Source organism: Rhinopithecus roxellana, chromosome 13 (genome assembly GCF_007565055.1).
Source record: "Rhinopithecus roxellana isolate Shanxi Qingling chromosome 13, ASM756505v1, whole genome shotgun sequence".
Classification (NCBI taxonomy): domain Eukaryota; kingdom Metazoa; phylum Chordata; class Mammalia; order Primates; family Cercopithecidae; genus Rhinopithecus; species Rhinopithecus roxellana.
In genome coordinates, this window is record NC_044561.1 from 103,039,388 (window position 1) to 103,056,930 (window position 17,543).

Here is a 17,543-nt window from a genome sequence, read left to right on the forward strand (position 1 = left end):
TGATATCACGCAGGAATCAGCAAACAATGGCCCATGTTCCAAATCTGGCCCACCACCCGATTTTGTAAATAAAGTTTTACGGGGACGTAGTCATGCCCATTCGTTTACATATCGTCTATGGCTACTTTCCCAAAACAGTGGCGGAACTGTGAGTTGTGACAGACAAGGGATGTCACACAGAGTCTAAAATATGTACTATCTGATCCTTTACAGAAGAAGTTTGCTGACCCCTAATCTAAGGCAATTATTCCCTCTTCTTGAGTTGAACTCCATTGTATCACCACCCTTATTTCTTACACAGTGCGTACCACAATCTGTAATTATTTTGGTTGTTGTGTGACATCACAAAAAAAAGAAGAAAAAAAAGACAAAATAAGCATTTAGAAAACAAAAATTTACCAGGAAAGAAGTTTTTTCCCTTAGAATGATAAATCACCCAATGAAAAATACAAGTTTTATAGCTCTTTTAGAATTTGTCTAGCAGATTTTCCAGTTTTTATCAGAAAACCCCCATGGGAAAAAAATACAACAGATACTTCAAGGGAAAAAAATTACCAAGGAGTTAGTCTGTCCAAGGTAGAAAAAAACAGCAATTTTCTCATATGATCATTATAAAGGCAATCACATATTTTCAGACATAGTATATCACACAAGTAAGAAATAAAGCTGTTTTTGTTAGGTAGTCTAACAGGAAAGGCTCCAGTCTTCATTTATTTGCAGATTTGGAGTTCGACAGGTAGTGTTGTTTTTTCTCAGAGTACAGAGTGCTTTTATCATGTAATTATAGTCATTCATCCCATAAGGACATTTTGGTCAATGACCATCCATGCATATGACACTGGTCCCATAATATTATAATGAAGCTGAAAAATTCCTATCACCAAGTGACATTGTAGCTGTTCTAACATCATAGTGCAATGTATTATTCACATGTTTCGGGTGAGCCTGCTGTAGACAAACCTACTACACGGCATTGGTATAAAAGTCTAGCACATACAATTATGTACATAGACAGGCACGGTGGCTCACGCCTGTAATCCCAGCACTTTGGGAGGCCGAGGCAGGTGGATCTCCAGAGGTCAGGAGTTCAAGACCAGCCTGGCCAACATGGCGAAACCCCATCTCTACTAAAAATACAAAAATTAGCTAGGCATGGTGACTAACGCCTGTAATCCCAACTACTCAGGAAGCTGAGGCAGGAGAATCACTTGAACGCAGGAGGTAGAGGTTGCAGTGGGCTGAGATAGCGTCACTGCACTCCAGCCTGGGTGACAGAGCGAGACTCCATCTCAAAAAACAAACAAACAAACAACAACAACAACAACAACAACATCAACAACAAAAAACAATTATGGGCCAGGAGCGGTGGCTCACGCCTGTAACCCCAGCACTTTGGGAGACCGAGGCGGGCGGATCACCTGAGGTTGGGAGTTCAAAACCAGCCTGACCAACATGGAGAAACCCCATCTCGATTAAAAATACAAAATTAGCCTGGTGTGGTGGTGCATGCCTGTAATCCCAGCTACTCAGGAGGCTGAGGCAAGAGAATAGCTTGAACCCAGGAAACAGAAGTTGCAGTGAGCCAAGATTGTGCCATTGCATTCTAGCCTGGGCAATCAGAGCGAAACTCCATCTCAAAAAAAAAAAAAAAAAAAAATACGGTACATAATACATGATAAGGATAATAAACAACTTATTGATTTACATATTTACTATACTTTATATTGTTATTTTAGAGTGTGCTCCTTCTACTTATTAACAAAAAGAAGTTAACTGTAAAACAGCCTCAGATAGGTTTTTCAGGAGGTATTCAGAAGAAAGTATTGTTATCATAGGATATGATAGCCCCACATGTGTTATTGCCCTGAAAACCGTCCAGTGGAATAAGACATGGAGCTGGAAGACAGTGATATTGATGATCCTGACCTTGTGTAGGCTGAAGCTAATGTGTGTGTTTGTGTCTTAGTTTTTAACAACAACAAAAAAAATTTAAGTAAAAAAAAAAAATTAAAAGTAGAAAAAGGCTTATAGAATAAGGATATAAAGACAGAAAATATTTTTACACAGCTGTACAATGTGTTCCTATTTTAAGGTAAGTGTTATTATGAAATAATACAAAAAGTGTCTTTAAAAGTTTTTTAAGTTTATAAAACAAAACAGTTACAGTAAGCTAAAGTTAACTATTGAAGAAACAAATTTTAAAAATAAATTTAGTATAGCCTAAGTGTACAGTGTTTATAAAGTCTACAGTAGTGTACAGTAACGTCCTAGACTTTCACATCCACTCACCACTTCCTAACTCACCAAGAGTGACTGCCAGTCCTGCAAGATCCACTCACAGTAAAGACACAAGTGTGTCTTTTTTAAAAATAATCTTTTCGCCGGGCGCGGTGGCTCAAGCCTGTAATCCTAGCACTTTGGGAGGCCGAGACGGGCGGATCACGAGGTCAGGAGATCGAGACCATCCTGGCTAACACGGTGAAACCCCGTCTCTACTAAAAAATACAAAAAGCTAGCCGGGCGAGGTGGCAGGCGCCTGTAGTCCCAGCTACTCGGAGGCTGAGGCAGGAGAATGGCGTAAACCCGGGAGGCGGAGCTTGCAGTGAGCTGAGATCCGGCCACTGCACTCCAGCCCGGGCGACAGAGCGAGACTCCGTCTCAAAAAAAAAAAAAAAAAAAAAAAAAAAAAATCTTTTCTACATGTTTTTTCTGTATCTTTTCTATATTTAGCTATGCTTAGATACAAAAATACTTACCATTGTGTTACAATTGCCTACAACATTCAGTACAGTAACATGAGGTACAAATTTGTAGACCAGAAGAAATAGGTTATAGTGTAGAGTCTAGGTGCATGGTAGGTTGTACCATCTAGAATTGAGCAAGTACATTCTATGATGTTTGCACAAGAATGAGATCACCTAATGACACATTTCTCAGAATGTATTCCTGTTGTTAATTAACATATGACTGTATAAAACAAAAATGGCAAAGACTCAGTTTGGCTTCCAAAAACTGTTCCCCAGCTCTCCACCCCAGTTAGAACATAAGGGAACATTGTCCTTGAGGGAGAAATTGTGTCTGTATGGTTTACCTCTGTATTATTAGTGTGTAGGACTGGTCTGACTCACATCAGGAAAAACTGTAAAATACTTTGAAGCTGAAAAAAAAAAAAGTCCACAAAGATTACGGGAAGTCCTCCAGAATGGTATGAATTGTCTTTACATCATTTCAGGTTAGCTGATTCTGTGGTGGCCGATGCATTTCGCATTTTTGAGCTAGCGTACACTTACATACATTGTAACAAGATTGATGATAATAAAAACAATTCTTGTCACAGAGATGCAGACACATTTCTTCTGCTCAAGATGCACTTGAGGCCAGATGTGGTGGCTCACGCCTGTAATCCCAGCACTTTGGGAGGCTGTGGCGGGATCACTTGAACCCAACAGTTTGAGACCAGCCTGGGCAACATACAGAAACCCTTCTCTACAAAAAATTATTTAAAAATTAGCTAGTGTGGTGTCACATATCACTCATCTACAGTCCCAGCTACTCAGGAGGCCAAGGTGGGAGGATCGCTTGAGCCCAGGAGGTTGAGGCTGCAGAGAGTCATGATCACACAACTGCAATCTAGCTCTTTGGCAACAGAGAGAGACTCTGTCTCAAAATAATAACAATAATTACTATAATTATAATAATAAGATGCAATTCATTCCCCCAGTCCTCTCGGAAGAAAACAGTTTTGCATCTTTAGCAAATTAATGTAAACACTCCTCATTACCTATATATGCCTCTTCTTTTTGGATTCTCCTTTGAAGTAGTTTTTAACACCTTATTGGTTACCACATAGATTAACGTGTTAAATAAATCTTTGACACATGTTCATTTTATATTTGAACAAGATCATGATTTTATTCCTTTCTAAAAATTATCTCTAGGCTGGGCACAGTGGCTGATGCCTATAATCCCAGCACTTTGGGAGGCTGAGATGGGTGGATCACGAGGTCAGGAGTTCAAGACCACCCTGGCCAAGATGCTGAAACTCTGTCTCTACTAAAAAAAAACAAAAATTAGCCAGACGTGGTGGCACATCCCTGTAATCCCAGCTACTCGGGAGGCTGAGGCAGGAGAATCGCTTGAACCTGGGTTGCAGAGGTTGCAGTGAGCCGAGATCGTGCCATTGCACTCCAGCCTGGGTGACAGAGCAAGACTCCCTCTCAAAAGAAAAGCAAATCTCTAATACATATAATTTGTTTTATTACATATTTGTTTAATAAATGCTGGAATACATAATGAGTATGCTCTCACAGCATTCTGCACTTCTGCATAGCACTAATCATTGGTCACATTTAACAGTTATATAGCTATTTGTGCATTTATTTGTATAATATCTGTCTCTCTTAAGCATAAGTTCCATGAGGGCAAGGATCTTGTCTGGTTTGCTCACCAGTGTGTTTCTCAGTAACTTTCACAATACCTCCTGGCACATAGTAGGTGATTATACATATACACACAAACATATACATATATACACACATGTATGTACATATACATATACATACACACATATACACACTTCTTCTCTGACCTTTCACCCACTCCAATCCCCTTGCAAGTCACCTTCCTGCATTTCTCTCTACTGTTGCTGGCTGCCTCCCAGACACCTGGCCTTATCTTTTAGCCCTCTCCACTTTAGTCGTCACATATGTGTATGTACATATACATACATGTATATGTATATGTGTATATCTGTACATACAGAGACATATATTCAGATATACATATATGTATGTCTATGTGTGTGTTTATGTTATACGTGTGTATATATGCACATACAGAGGAAGAAGAGAGAAATCAAGGAAGGAGGAAGGAAGGGAGAAAGGGAAAGAGAGAGGAAGGAACTGGGAAAGGAAGAAGGAAACCAGTGACAGTTCTCTAGACAGGAATGGGCTGGTGGCACTCCAAAGCACCCTCCCACCTGCCACCTAACTTCAGGTACCATCTATCCTCACCAGTGAGAAAATAGAGGCCAAGATGCTTTGTGAGCTCTTGAGCATTGTGTTGAGGGAACAGCTGTGATTACTAAATTATCCCTTCCTTCCCCCAGCTCTGCTCGCCCTGCAACGCTGCATCCTCCTTTCCAGACTCTTCTCTGACCTTTCACCCACTCCAGCCCCCTTGCAAATCACTTTCCTGCTTCTCTCTCTACTGTTGCTGGCCGCCTCCCAGACGCCTGGCCTCTCCACTTTGGTAGTCACCAGGCAAAAGGCCTCTAACCTACTTGCTCTGGTTCCATCAAATCATTAGATCTCTATCCGGGACTGAAAGTCTTCTTCCTTAAGTCTGAGCTAGAAGCTTTCAGGGACACCAGGGTGGTTAATGTAGCCCCCTGCCCTCAGGGAGGCTGCTGTCTAATGGGAGAGATGATATGTGACCCTAGGAGTCTTCACATGATAGAGAATATTGGTGTCCATACATCTTCTCATCTATGCCAGAGACCCCTACTTGCCCCTCATATCCATTTTCCACTTCTCCTGTGGAAATAAAACCTCTCACTTTTACCTGAACACATAGCCTCTCGGAATAAAGACTACATTTCCCAGCCTCCCTTGCAGCTGGTTATAGCCACACAACTAAATTCTGACCAGTGGTAGGTGAACAGAAGTGGAGAGAGCAATCTGCAAGTCATAGTTACCCCATGCCTTTCCCACTGCCTACTGCCTGTGGTGTGGATATGTAGGTGATATCTGAGACCATGGGGACTAGGGCAACACCCTGGTGGTGGCAGAGCTACAAGATAGAAACCTGGAACCCAAACAAGCTAGTCCTGGATTATTATTATTATTATTATTATTATTATTATTATTATTATTTTGAGATAGGATCTCCCTCTGTCATCCAGGCTAGAGTGCAGCAGCACAATCATAGCTCACTGCAACCTCAAACTCCTGAGCTCAAGCAGTCCTCTCACCTCAGCCTCCTGTGTAGCTGGGACCACAGGCCTGAGCTACCATGCCCAGCCTACTCCCAGACCTGGGAAAAAAAAAAAAGGTATATCTTTATGCTATTAATACTTTGGATTTGGCCAGCACAGTGGCTCACATCTGTAATCCCAGCACTGTGGGAGGCCGAGGCAAGCAGATCACTTGAGATCAGAAGTTTGAGACCAGCCTGGCCAACATGGTGAAACCCCATCACTACTAAAAATACAAAAAAAAAAAAAAAAAAAAAGCCGGTGTGATGGCAGGCAGCTGTAATCCCAGCTACTTGGGAGGCTGAGGCAGGAGAATCGCTTGAACCTGGGAGGCGGAGGTTGCAGTGAGCAGAGATTGTGCCACTGCACTCCACCCCGGGAGAGTCTAGCTCAAAGCAAGACTCTATCTAAAAAAAAAACAACTTTATACTTGTGTCAGAAACCTGTATACCCTATATTCTAATTGATCATCCATTTTCTTTGCAAGATAATGCAACAAGAAATAGAAGATATTTCTTGGTGGGTTGATGTTTGGCTTGTAAATGATAGCTATGAAAATTCAACAAGTTTTTTCTTTCCTACTATGTCCACTATTTCAGAGTCTGAGGATACAGATAAAATGTCTAGTAAAATGATGCATATATCTTAGTAAATGCACATGTATGTCTGAGTCACCTATGATTCTCCTCGTCCTACTCCCCTCCTCCTTTCTCCTTGGTCCCCATGCCCAGTGACTAATGTAACCATATACCACACCCAAAGAATGATGAAAGAGGCAGCAGAGAGGAGTGGAAAGTACATGGAATTTGTAGTCACACAGACACATTTAAATCCTAGCTTAACTTCTCAGGAATTTACTTTCCTCATTCACAAAATGGGGACAAGAGGAATAACTGCTCCTTGGGGCTGCTGAGGGTGAGGTATAAAATGGTATGATGCATGAAAAATTTATAGCACACTGTTCAGCACGTAGTCTGTGCTCAATAAAACATGGCTGCTAGAATAGTAACATTATTATTATTATTATTATTATTATTATTATTATTTATTTATTTATTTATTTTTTGAGACAGAGTCTCGCTCTGTCGCCCAGGCTGGAGCGCAATGGCACGATTTCGGCTCACTGCAACCTCTACCTCCTGGATTCAAGCGATTCTCCTGCCTCAGCCTCCCAAGTAGCTAGGACTACAGGCATGTGCAACCATGCCTGGCTAATTTGCAAAGTTTTAGTAGAGATGGGTTTCACCATGTTGGCCAGGCTGGTCTCAAACTCCTGACCTCAAATGATCCACCCACCTCGGCCTCCTAAAGTGCTGGGATTACAGGCATAAGCCACTGTGCCCAGCAGTAACAATATTATTATTAATTACCTGAGTAAAGGCCACAAGAAAATACTAGGTGGGGTTTATTTTATTTTATTTTATTTTCCTTTTGAAGCAGGGGCTCGCTCTGTCACCCAGGCTGGAGTGCAGAGGCACAATCTTAGTTCACTGCAGCCAGCCTCAAACTCCTGGGCTCAAGGGATCCTTCTGCCTCAGCTAGGACTACAGGCACATGCCACCACACCCGGTTACTTTTTTTGGTAGAGATGGAGTTTCCCAGGCTGGTCTCCAAGTCGTGGCCTCAAGTGATCCTCCCACCTTGACCTCCCAAAGCACTGGGATTACAAGTGTGAGCCCCACTGTGCCTGCCCTGTTTTTCTCCTCACCTCACTGTGCTCTGTCTCTCCTCCTCCTTCTTTCCTGCTCTTTGTCAAATCTTCCTGGGGCTTCTGCTGTTACCTCTCCCTGAATGAGAAGCTGAGGTCTAGGAAAATCCCCTTCTCCACCCCATCTACAACCAGATCCTAAAACAGCAGCCTTCTCCTGGTGCTTCGAGGTAGGTTTTCTTTGCTTACTTGTCTTCCCTTGAGTAACTTACTGTTTCTCACAAGAAGTGGAAACAGAACTAGTCTAGTAGGCTAGAGACTTGGTTACAAGTCTCTGTCCTGTTAATTAACTCTTACTATGATTGTGCACAGTCACTTCCTTTCTTAGGACTCATTTCCACCCATAAAAATACCAGGGGACCTTTGGGCTAGGCGCAGTAGCTCACTCATGCCTGTAATCCCAGCACTTTGGGAGGCCAAGTCAGGCAGAACACTTGAGGTCAGGAGCAGATCACTTGAGCTCAAGAGTTCAAGACCAACCTGGCCAACATGGTAAAACCCCATCTGTACTAAAAATACAAAAAAATTAGCCAGGCATGGTGGCACGCATCTGTAGTCCTAGCTACTAGGGAGGCTGAGGCACGAGAACTGCTTGAATCTGAAAGGCAGAGGTTGCAGTGAGCCAAGATCCTGCCACTGCACTCCAGCCTGGGAGACAGAGTGAGACTCTGTCTCATAAAAAAAAATAAATAGGTCTGGCGCGGTGGTTCACGCCTGTAATCCCAGCACTTTGGAAGGCCGAGGCGGGCGGATCACAAGGTCAGGAGATTGACACCGTCCTGGCTAACACGGTGAAACCCCAGCTCTACTAAAAATACAAAAAATTAGCCGGGCGCAGTGGGGGGCGCCTGTAGTCCCAGCTACTCGGGAGGCTGAGGCAGGAGAATGGCGTGAACCTGGGAGGCGGAGCTTGCAGTGAGCCAAGATCATGCCACTGCACTACAGCCTGGGCGACAGAGCGAGACTCCGTCTCAAAAAAATAAATAAATAAATAAATAAATAAATAAAAAATAAACCAGTGGACATCTAATCATTCTTCAAGACCCAGTTTAATGAACTGCCACCTCCTTTGTGAGTCCTTCCTCAGTTCCCTCAGAGTCTGTGGCTCTCTCCTGTGTGGTCTCCCCTGGGGTGCTTGGTACAGTCATTCCTCTGGTACAGCAGCTATCTTGTGCTTATCTTTCTCCACTAGACTCTGAAGAACTTGAGGACAGGTTGTAGCTTATTTAGTCTGTATCTCTGGTGTATATTACCTGACAGGCAATATGGAAGATGAAACATAAATGAATGAATGACTGGATAAACATATACAGATGGATGATGAAATTACATAGATCATAGGTGGTTATGTTGATGGAAGATGCATAGATGATGATAGGCATGGCTAATAGATGACAGATATTTAGTGAAAGAGTGAATGAAGGATGGATGATGCATTAAAGAGGACTGGAGGAAGAGTAAATTGGTGGGTTGATGTTTGGCTTGTAAATGATAGCTATGAAGAAATGAATGAAGGATAGATTTTGGATGAATATTTCATGCATGAAAAATGGTGGACGGATAAATGATGAATGAAATAGTGGATGGATGGATCATTGAGTGACAAATAGATGCATGAAGAATGGATAGTTGAGGAAAAAATAAATTCATGAGAGATGGTGATGGCTAATGAATGGCAGATGGATAGATGGATGATGGATAAATGATAAATGGATAGACAGATGGAAGAATGATGGCTGCTTGAGTAGTTGGCTGAATGGGTGTGTGGCTATGAAATAGATTGCTGAGGGATGAATATAAAATAGATGATAGGTAGACAGATGGTGGGTTGCTGATGAATGTATGATGATGGATAAGGATAGATGGTGAGTGAAGGATGAATGGACTTTTGGCTAGATGAATGAAGAATGGGTGATGAATGAATTGTTGGTGTTTGAATGGATATATGAAAAATGCTAAGTGATAGCTGTATAGATTGATGAATGATGTGTGAACAGCTCATGAATAGATGTGTATGTTACCATAGAAAGGCTCTGAGGTTCACTCTAGCCCTGATATTTTGTCTTTGTTTGTTCATTTATTTTTGTTTTGGGGGGATTTTTTTAATATTTATTTTTAATTTTTGGGGTACATATTAGGTGTATATATTTATGGGGTACATGGATGTTCTGATGTAGGTATGCAATGTGACATAATCACATCATGGAGAATGAGGTATCCATTCCCTCAAATATTTATCCCTTGTGTTACTAGCCCTGACATTTTGTGAGTGCCTTCTCTTGGGAAAGGAATGAAACTAATATTTGATGCCTTACATGAGCCAGGCATCTTAATAGGAGCTTGACTTCTAACATCTCAATAATCACTCCAACAACATTGCAAGGCAGATATTGTTACACTCACTTTACAAAGAGGAAAAATAAGGCTCAGGAAGAGGAAGCAATTTTCTCAAGCTTGGCTCTACTTCGCTTCTATTTTCTCCTTCTCCTAAAAGGGTATTTCATCCCCTCTGGTCACGCTTTTACACATCCCTGCACTGTTCATGTCCTGCCTTCTCCAAGAGCCTCCCCACACCCTGGCCTTCATGGATCTTCCTAGTCCGTACTCAAGACCTCCCAGCTCTGTCCTTCTCCACCTTTCACTTGGTTCTCACCATGACTCACAATCCTCATCAAAATAACCACCATTTATTGAGTACCCATAATGTGCCTGGCATGATCTTGGAGCTGTACATAAATTATTTTATTACATGAAAGCCCTAAATATAGGCATTATCATCCTCCTTTTAAATGGGAGAAACCCAAGACTCAGAGAAATAAAGTGACTTATCCAAGGTCACCAGCTAGTAAGTGATGAAGATGGGGTTGTTAACTCTGGTCTGTTTGACTTCAAAGCCTGTATTCTAAACCTTAATGCTACATATCTTCTTGGCTACCAGGATGTTTGGTTAATCACATTTGCGTGTATGTGTATGTGTGTGTATACGTGTGTGCCCATGTGACTGTGTCTTGTCCCTCTATGAACTGAAATACAGTTTATCACACTTTTCCTGAACTCCCCTCAGTGCCAGACCCAGAGAAAAACCACAGGACATCAGTGCAAAAAGAGCCACCTTAAGCATCCTGGAGTTCAACCCCTTTATGTTCCCAGCGAGATCACCAAGGCTCAGAAAAGAGAAGTAACATGCTCAAGGCCACCCAGCAAGTAGGGAGCTGGACTGGGACCTGAGCCTGGGCCTTGGTGCTCAGCAAAAATTTATTGATAAAACTCAGCCTCCATTCAGTTTCCTGTTAATTGCTAGGCTGGGATCCAGAAATAATAATACAATAATAATAAAATGGGGCGCAGGTACAACTCTCAACTCACACCCAAAATAAATAGCCTCTATTCCACTAGGTTGGAGAAACTTAATCTTGGTCGATTTTGGGTGTCTTATTTTGCTTTTTCCCCTCAGTTCACCTCCATTCCCCCACTTCTGTGTGTTCAGAAGTGTCCTGCTGCAGGTGCCTGCACACACTCAGGCAGTTAGGTTCATGGCTTCCTTGGGTTCTACCCAGAGTTGAGGCTCTGGGCCCAGATCTTAGACCCCTCAAGACCACACGAAGTTTCTATTCCTTTTTCAGGGTACACCAGAGTCTATGCACACTTAATTTTCTATATTTCTTTTCTCTCTCTCTCTCATTTATTTATTTATTTTTGAGACAGAGCCTTGCTCTGTTGCCCATGCTGGAGTGCAGTGGCACGATCTCAGCTCACTGCAACCTCTGCCTCTGGGGTTCAAGCAATTCTCCAGCCTCAGCCTCCTGAGTAGCTGGGACTACAGGCACACGTGCTACCATGCCACCGCTAGTTTTTGTATTTTTAGTAGAGACAGTGTTTCACCATGTTGGCCAGGCTGGTCTTGAAACCTGACCTCAAGTGATCTGCCCAACTCAGCCTCCCAAAGTGCTGGGATTACAGGCATGAACCACAACAACAGGCTAATTTCCTATATTTCTGACCCTCTGTATTACTTGGGATGCTAACTCAGCTATTGATTTCTCTCTCACTAACCAGTAGGGGGCAAGCAGTCTAGGTTGCTATGAGTCCCATGACGTCAGACACCTGGGATCCTTCCATTTTGTTGTTCTGACATCCTCAACGTGTGGCTTCAGTCTTGTAGTCTAAGACGGCTGCTACTGCTCCTGCCACCATGCCAAATTCTAGTTGGCAGGACGGGAAGAAGAGGTGTGGGAAGAGGATGTCCCTTTTTTTCTTTCAATGCATGACCCAGAATTTGCACACACCATTCGGTTCACATATCCTTTGCCAGAGCCTGGTCACGTGGCCATGCCTAACTGCAAGGGAGATGGCAAAATGTAGTGTAGATACATGGCCATCTGCAGCTATAGAAGAAGGGGAAGTCAGATAATTGCATGACAGCTGGACATCTCTGCTACACTTCCCTTCTCCCCACCTCCAGATAATCTTTATCTCATTTCCTAAAGAGGAAAACCAATTTGACTCATCTATTCTTCTCAATCTATTATTTATGGCATAAATTGTACACTCTTAAATTACTCAGAGCTTTGACTAAATTTGCATGACTCTTGTAAACCAAAAGCCTTGGCCTTTGAGACATGAATCTCTAAGGTGATGGAGGCCACTAATAAATAGGGGAAAGTAAAATGTATGAAAAAATGGAGGAGATGCCTTCAATATTACAAAATGTTTTACAGTTACCGGCCGAGTGTGGGGGCTCACACCTCTAATCCTAATGCTTTGGCAGGCCAAGGTGGGCATATTACTTGAGCTCAGGAGTTCGAGATCAGCCTGGGCGACATGGTGAAACCCTATCTCTACAAAAAATGCAAAAAAGTTAACCGGGCATCGTGGCATGTGCCTAGAATCCCAGCTACTTGGGGGGCTGAGGAAAGAGATCGCTTGAGCCCCATAGGTTGAGGCTGCAGTGAGCCAAAATTGCCCCAGTGCCCTCTGGCCTGTGTGACAAAGTGAGACCCTGTCTCCAGAAAATAAAATAAAATAAAAAAAGAAAGAGAAAAAAGAAAATGTTTTACAGTTACAGATAAAATCAGACATGTCTTTCTTGCTAAACCTTTTTGTGGCTTCCCCTGACTTGAGACTTTGGCTCCAATGACAACTCTTCCAAGGGGCTTTCTCTGCCCGCCCTGTTGGGTTCCTTCATAACGGACATCACAACATGTAAGTTGAAAATATTTACACATTATTTGGCTTGTAAATGACTTGAGGAAAGGGACCTGTCTTTTCATCTTTTCATCTTTGTGTCCTCAGTGCCTGGCTCAATGCCAGCACGTGCTAGATACTCAGCAGATACATTTGATTGAATGACGAGTTTGTATACAGGCCCCTGTGAGGTATAAAAAGTGACCACATCTTTTCAGATGACTGAATGGAGTGGACGCGACTCTTATAGTGTATGGCCCAGGAGGAGAAAGCTATGCTTCTTCGATCATAGAAGTCAAAGCATCGACATGGGCGGGGCATTTCCAGTGAATGCCAAGGGGGCAGCAGCATGCTGGAGAGCCAGATGGGTTGGTATAGCTTGAGAAATACCAGTCACAGACCGTTCTTCCCTCAACCAATGCCAAGATGCCCCTCCCTTCCAGGACTTAAATCAATCCGGGAAAAAAGGGATACCAGGGAAAGCTTGATTCACCCAACTGAGTTCAAATCTGAAATAACTGGTTTTTGTCCAGATTTTTTGAAGCTTGCATTTTCTGGCATCAGAAGAAAAATAGGAGCTCAAGAGAAGCAAAATTCAGTTGTACAAAATGAAGCATTCCAGTTCTGATAGGTGTATCTCAGCCACACTAGAATGACATCATTCTGGAATCACAGTTGGGTTTACTTATGAAAACTTATAATCACAGAGTTAAAGTCATCGGATATTAGAATCACCTAAGTTTAGAATCATAAACTGTTTGGAAAGAACGTTAGAGATTGTTTTAGTTTGGGTTCCCCTAAAAGCGGAGCCTGAGACAAGGATTTGGGAGCCAGTAGCCCAGGAAGCCAGAGGGATCTGGGAGAGTGAGAGTGAAGAGAGGAAAGGTATAAAAAGTCAGTTATTGAGCCGGTTTCCAGTATGGGCAACTGGTGCCCCATCTCACTGCAAACCTTTGAGTGACCAGGGACCTCCAATGGATAAAAGGATAGGGCACTTACCCACTAACTCCCATTCCCCATTGACTGAGGGGTACCCCTAGTGGCATCAACTCCTCCCAGGTCCCTGAGGAGTTCCCAAGTCTTCAGAGAAGTCAAATGACTGCTGGGTGTTTGAAAAGGGATGCTGTCAGTGTGCTGGGAACTGACCCCCACAGCTACAGCTAAAGCCATAGGGGCAGACACCAGTAACTATCGATCCAATTTCACCCCAGAACAAGAATTCCTTTCTAAAGGTCTAGGTTGGGGTTCCGCAGTCTACATTAGGCTGGAGGATTCATTTGTTTGATTAGCAACATGCTAAAATAAATTGGAATCTAAAAGCCTTCCTTCGTGGCTCAGGATAGTTTTCATTTAGCTATGTCCCCGACCACTCAGCATTGCTAGCAGGCCTGCAGATTTCTGTCACCTGTCTGGCCCCCAAGGCATTTGACTTTGAGGCCCTGCCCAGCATCTCTTCTAGGCTACAGGGTCTTTAAGGACAAGACACTTGTCTAGCATCTGTGCCTCCAGCTGCCTGACGTGTAGCCTGGGCTGGGTGAGGATCTAGTAAATAGGTGCTGTGAATGTAGCTTCTGCTTGCATATTTCCCAGTCAGGGAGCTCACTCACTTCAAGGCTGCCTGTTGTATTGTCTGCTACCTGCCCCCACCCCTCCTGCCCTCCCCACAGGCATTCCCTGGGTGGGGGCTGGGGGTGAAACTCCCTGCTTGGGGTGAGCAGCAGGTTAATTTCCTCCTGGAGCTTCCCTCAGCAAACAATGAGACAATGGCGAGCCGGAGGTGGCCTGCGTAAGACAGCCGAGGAGGGGAAGTTGTAATCTGTGCGTGAAGCCAGCGGGCAGGCAAAGGGGCGAGAAAAGCAGCCCAGCCAGACCAGGCCCTCCACCCAGCAGGCCCCTGGGACCCAGGAGGCCCCAACCTGAAGGTCACCTGAGTTGCCCTTGAAGAAAACAGCCACAAACCACCATTTGAGTGGAGAAAACAAGGATGGGTGGGGCTTGCCCCCACAACCCTCCCTTATCCAGATGGTCCTAGCTCCGCTCTGCATAACCCCATCTGCCGGCCTTCTAAGCCTGGCTTGCAGGGAAACATTCCCAGACAGACACCATCTGATTCTGGCTGTGTGACCTTGGGGCATGTTACTTAATCTCTCTGTACCTTTGGTTCCTTATCTGGAAAAGTGGGGCACCTTCTTCTTCTGATTGTCAAAATGATTTCACCCCTCCACTTATCCAGAAAGTATTTATTAAGCGTGTTTTATTTGCTGTTACTGTTGGGGATCACATGGCTGTGATGGAGAAAATGTCCCTGCCCTCATGGAACACACAGTCCTAATGTGGGGATGGTCAGCAACCTAATGTGGGGAGAGTCAACAACCAGCAATGTGGACAATTGCAGCAACACATGTGAAATTACAACAGTGACAGGTGTTACCATGAGAAGAGGCAGCACCGTTAAGATGCTGCAATGTGAGACTCAGCCTAGTCTACAGGACAGGGTGGGCTTCCTCCAGGAAGAGATAGTTAAACTGAGCTGAGCAGGGAGGGAGAGTTTACTAGGGCAAGAGGAAGGAATGCAGGGAGTAACATTGTCTCGGAGGCCAGAACAAGGTGGGCATTAAGGAGGGAGATTCAGGAGGCCTGTGAACCTGGACACAGAAAGCCAGGAGGCTGTGAGTTGAATTTATAAGGTATGCAGGGTTAGCCCCCAGCTCCCACCTCCCATGGAACCTCTGTAGGAGAGCAAAGAGAAGCCACAGAAAGTTCCAGTGAAGTGATATCATCCTGTCCACTTTCATCTAATGCACAGAAGTTCAGCACAGTGCCTGGGCAGGTGGGCTCCCACCTTCTTAAGGGCAGGGTCCTGTCCAACCACATCATGCATGACAAATCACTCCTTCCCCAAACTTTCTTATCACTGCCAGGATTAGGATTTCTTGTGCCCACCTCACAGATGAGAAAACCGAGACTGAGGGCAAGGGAGAAAGGGATGCGTCCAGCCCCCTCTGGGTATGGGAGAGTGGTTGACAGGGCATTCTGCAACCTCAGAGAACCTCTGAATCCCCGGCCACCTCCCATCTCACAGATCTCAGGGGCAGCACCTAGCCCTTCTTCCCTTGCCCGAGGGTTCCCTAAATCCAGCCACGTACCCATAACGGGAAAAGGGCTGCAGACAACTCAGGGATATCCCCACCCCAGACGCTACATGTCCCCAAAATCTGAGCAGCCACTGCTCTACCAGGGCTCAGAACCAGCCTTTGGCTCTGTCCCCAGAGCCTGCCCCTAAGCAAGTGGCTCCAATCCTCAGAGGCTCATAGAAAAAAACAGCTCCCACTTACGGAGAGCTGTAGCTTACATGCTAGACACAGGCAAAGTGATGGCAAAGGGTCACCACTTTGATGACCCTTCCTCTTAGTCATCAGAGCTCCATGAGCCCTCTCTACTGAGGAGGAAAATGAGGCTCAAGGAGAAGTATCCTGCCCACACTCACAGAGCCAGGGAGGAGCTGAAGCCAGGACCCCAGCTGCTTGGCCTCCCAGCCACTGCTCCACGTGTGCACCTCCTATAGAGCCCCTGTGGGTCCTTTACAGACTGTGTCACTGCAGGCTCGAAGCCCTTCATAGCTTCTCATGTATCGAGCCAAAGTCCTTGCCTCACCCAGAAGTTCCCACAGCCCTCTCTACTTTCTCCCCCACTCCACACAAACCTTGCCTTCTCTTCCCTTCCTTGCTTGCTTCCACCTCAGAGCCTTCAGCACCCTCTGCTCCCTCTGCCTGGACTCACGTGGTGCCCCAGCAGAGTGGCCCTCCGGAGCACCCTGAGAAACTCTATCCCTGCATCCTGCTTCATTTTTTCTTAGAGCACTCATCTGCACCTGCCGCTACAGGAGGCATTTACTTGTCTCTTCATTGTGAACCCCGAGAGGCACAATGGTAATTGTCTGATACACGTTTGTCTCATGAATGAATGAAGGAAAGAAGGAAGGATGGAAATTCTCTGGTTCCACCCCTGCTGCCCCAAATGCAGCCCCCAAACCTGCAACCCCAGATGCCCCCAACACCTCACTTATTGTTCTCTGTTTGGAAAGGGACCATGTACAGCCATCGCCTCACTGGACTGTCCCACCAGCTGTGGCAGATCCTGATCACATCCTCAGTTCTAAGGAGCAAGGAAACCTAAGCTCAGAGAGAGTGCTCAGCTTGCCCAAGATCACAGAGCCGCGGTTCCCTAGAGGCGTCTCACTATCCCCGAGGCAGCAGCCCACTTGCTACAGCTGCAGGTGCCACTGCTCAGAGGGCACAGTGCAATGGGAATATTGAGGCTCCGCTCACCCTCTTTCTCCAGGGAGGCCCAGTTATGTTGGGGGGATGCCCTGCTGCCAACAGCTTCCCTCCTCCCAGCACTGATACTCCAGCTCCACGTGTTCCAGGAAATCCAGGCCACATTTCCCTCCCGGAGCCGCCCAGAGGGACCCTCTGGGGAAAGACACAGCATTTTTGAGGAAAAGGAGTGGGAGGGGTGTGGGAGAAAAAGTCACCGCCAAAAATAAAAAAAAAGAAGAAGAAGAAGAAGAGGAAAACAGTGGCTGGGCCAGGAATGTGCCGGAGTGAGCCAGAGCCAAGCCTCCTGTCACATCCACAGCTGGCCGGCCAGGGTGGGGCGAGGGCGGGGCGGGGCTAG

General features: G+C 45.0%; 1 non-coding gene across 1 annotated transcript; it reads left to right on the top strand.

Moving 5' to 3' along the window:
* Positions 1 to 450: 450 nt before the first annotated feature.
* LOC115893035 lies at positions 451 to 512 on the top strand. Its single transcript, XR_004052994.1, has one exon. It is a non-coding gene; the product is annotated as a U7 small nuclear RNA (small nuclear RNA).
* The last annotated feature ends 17,031 nt before the right edge of the window (positions 513 to 17,543 follow it).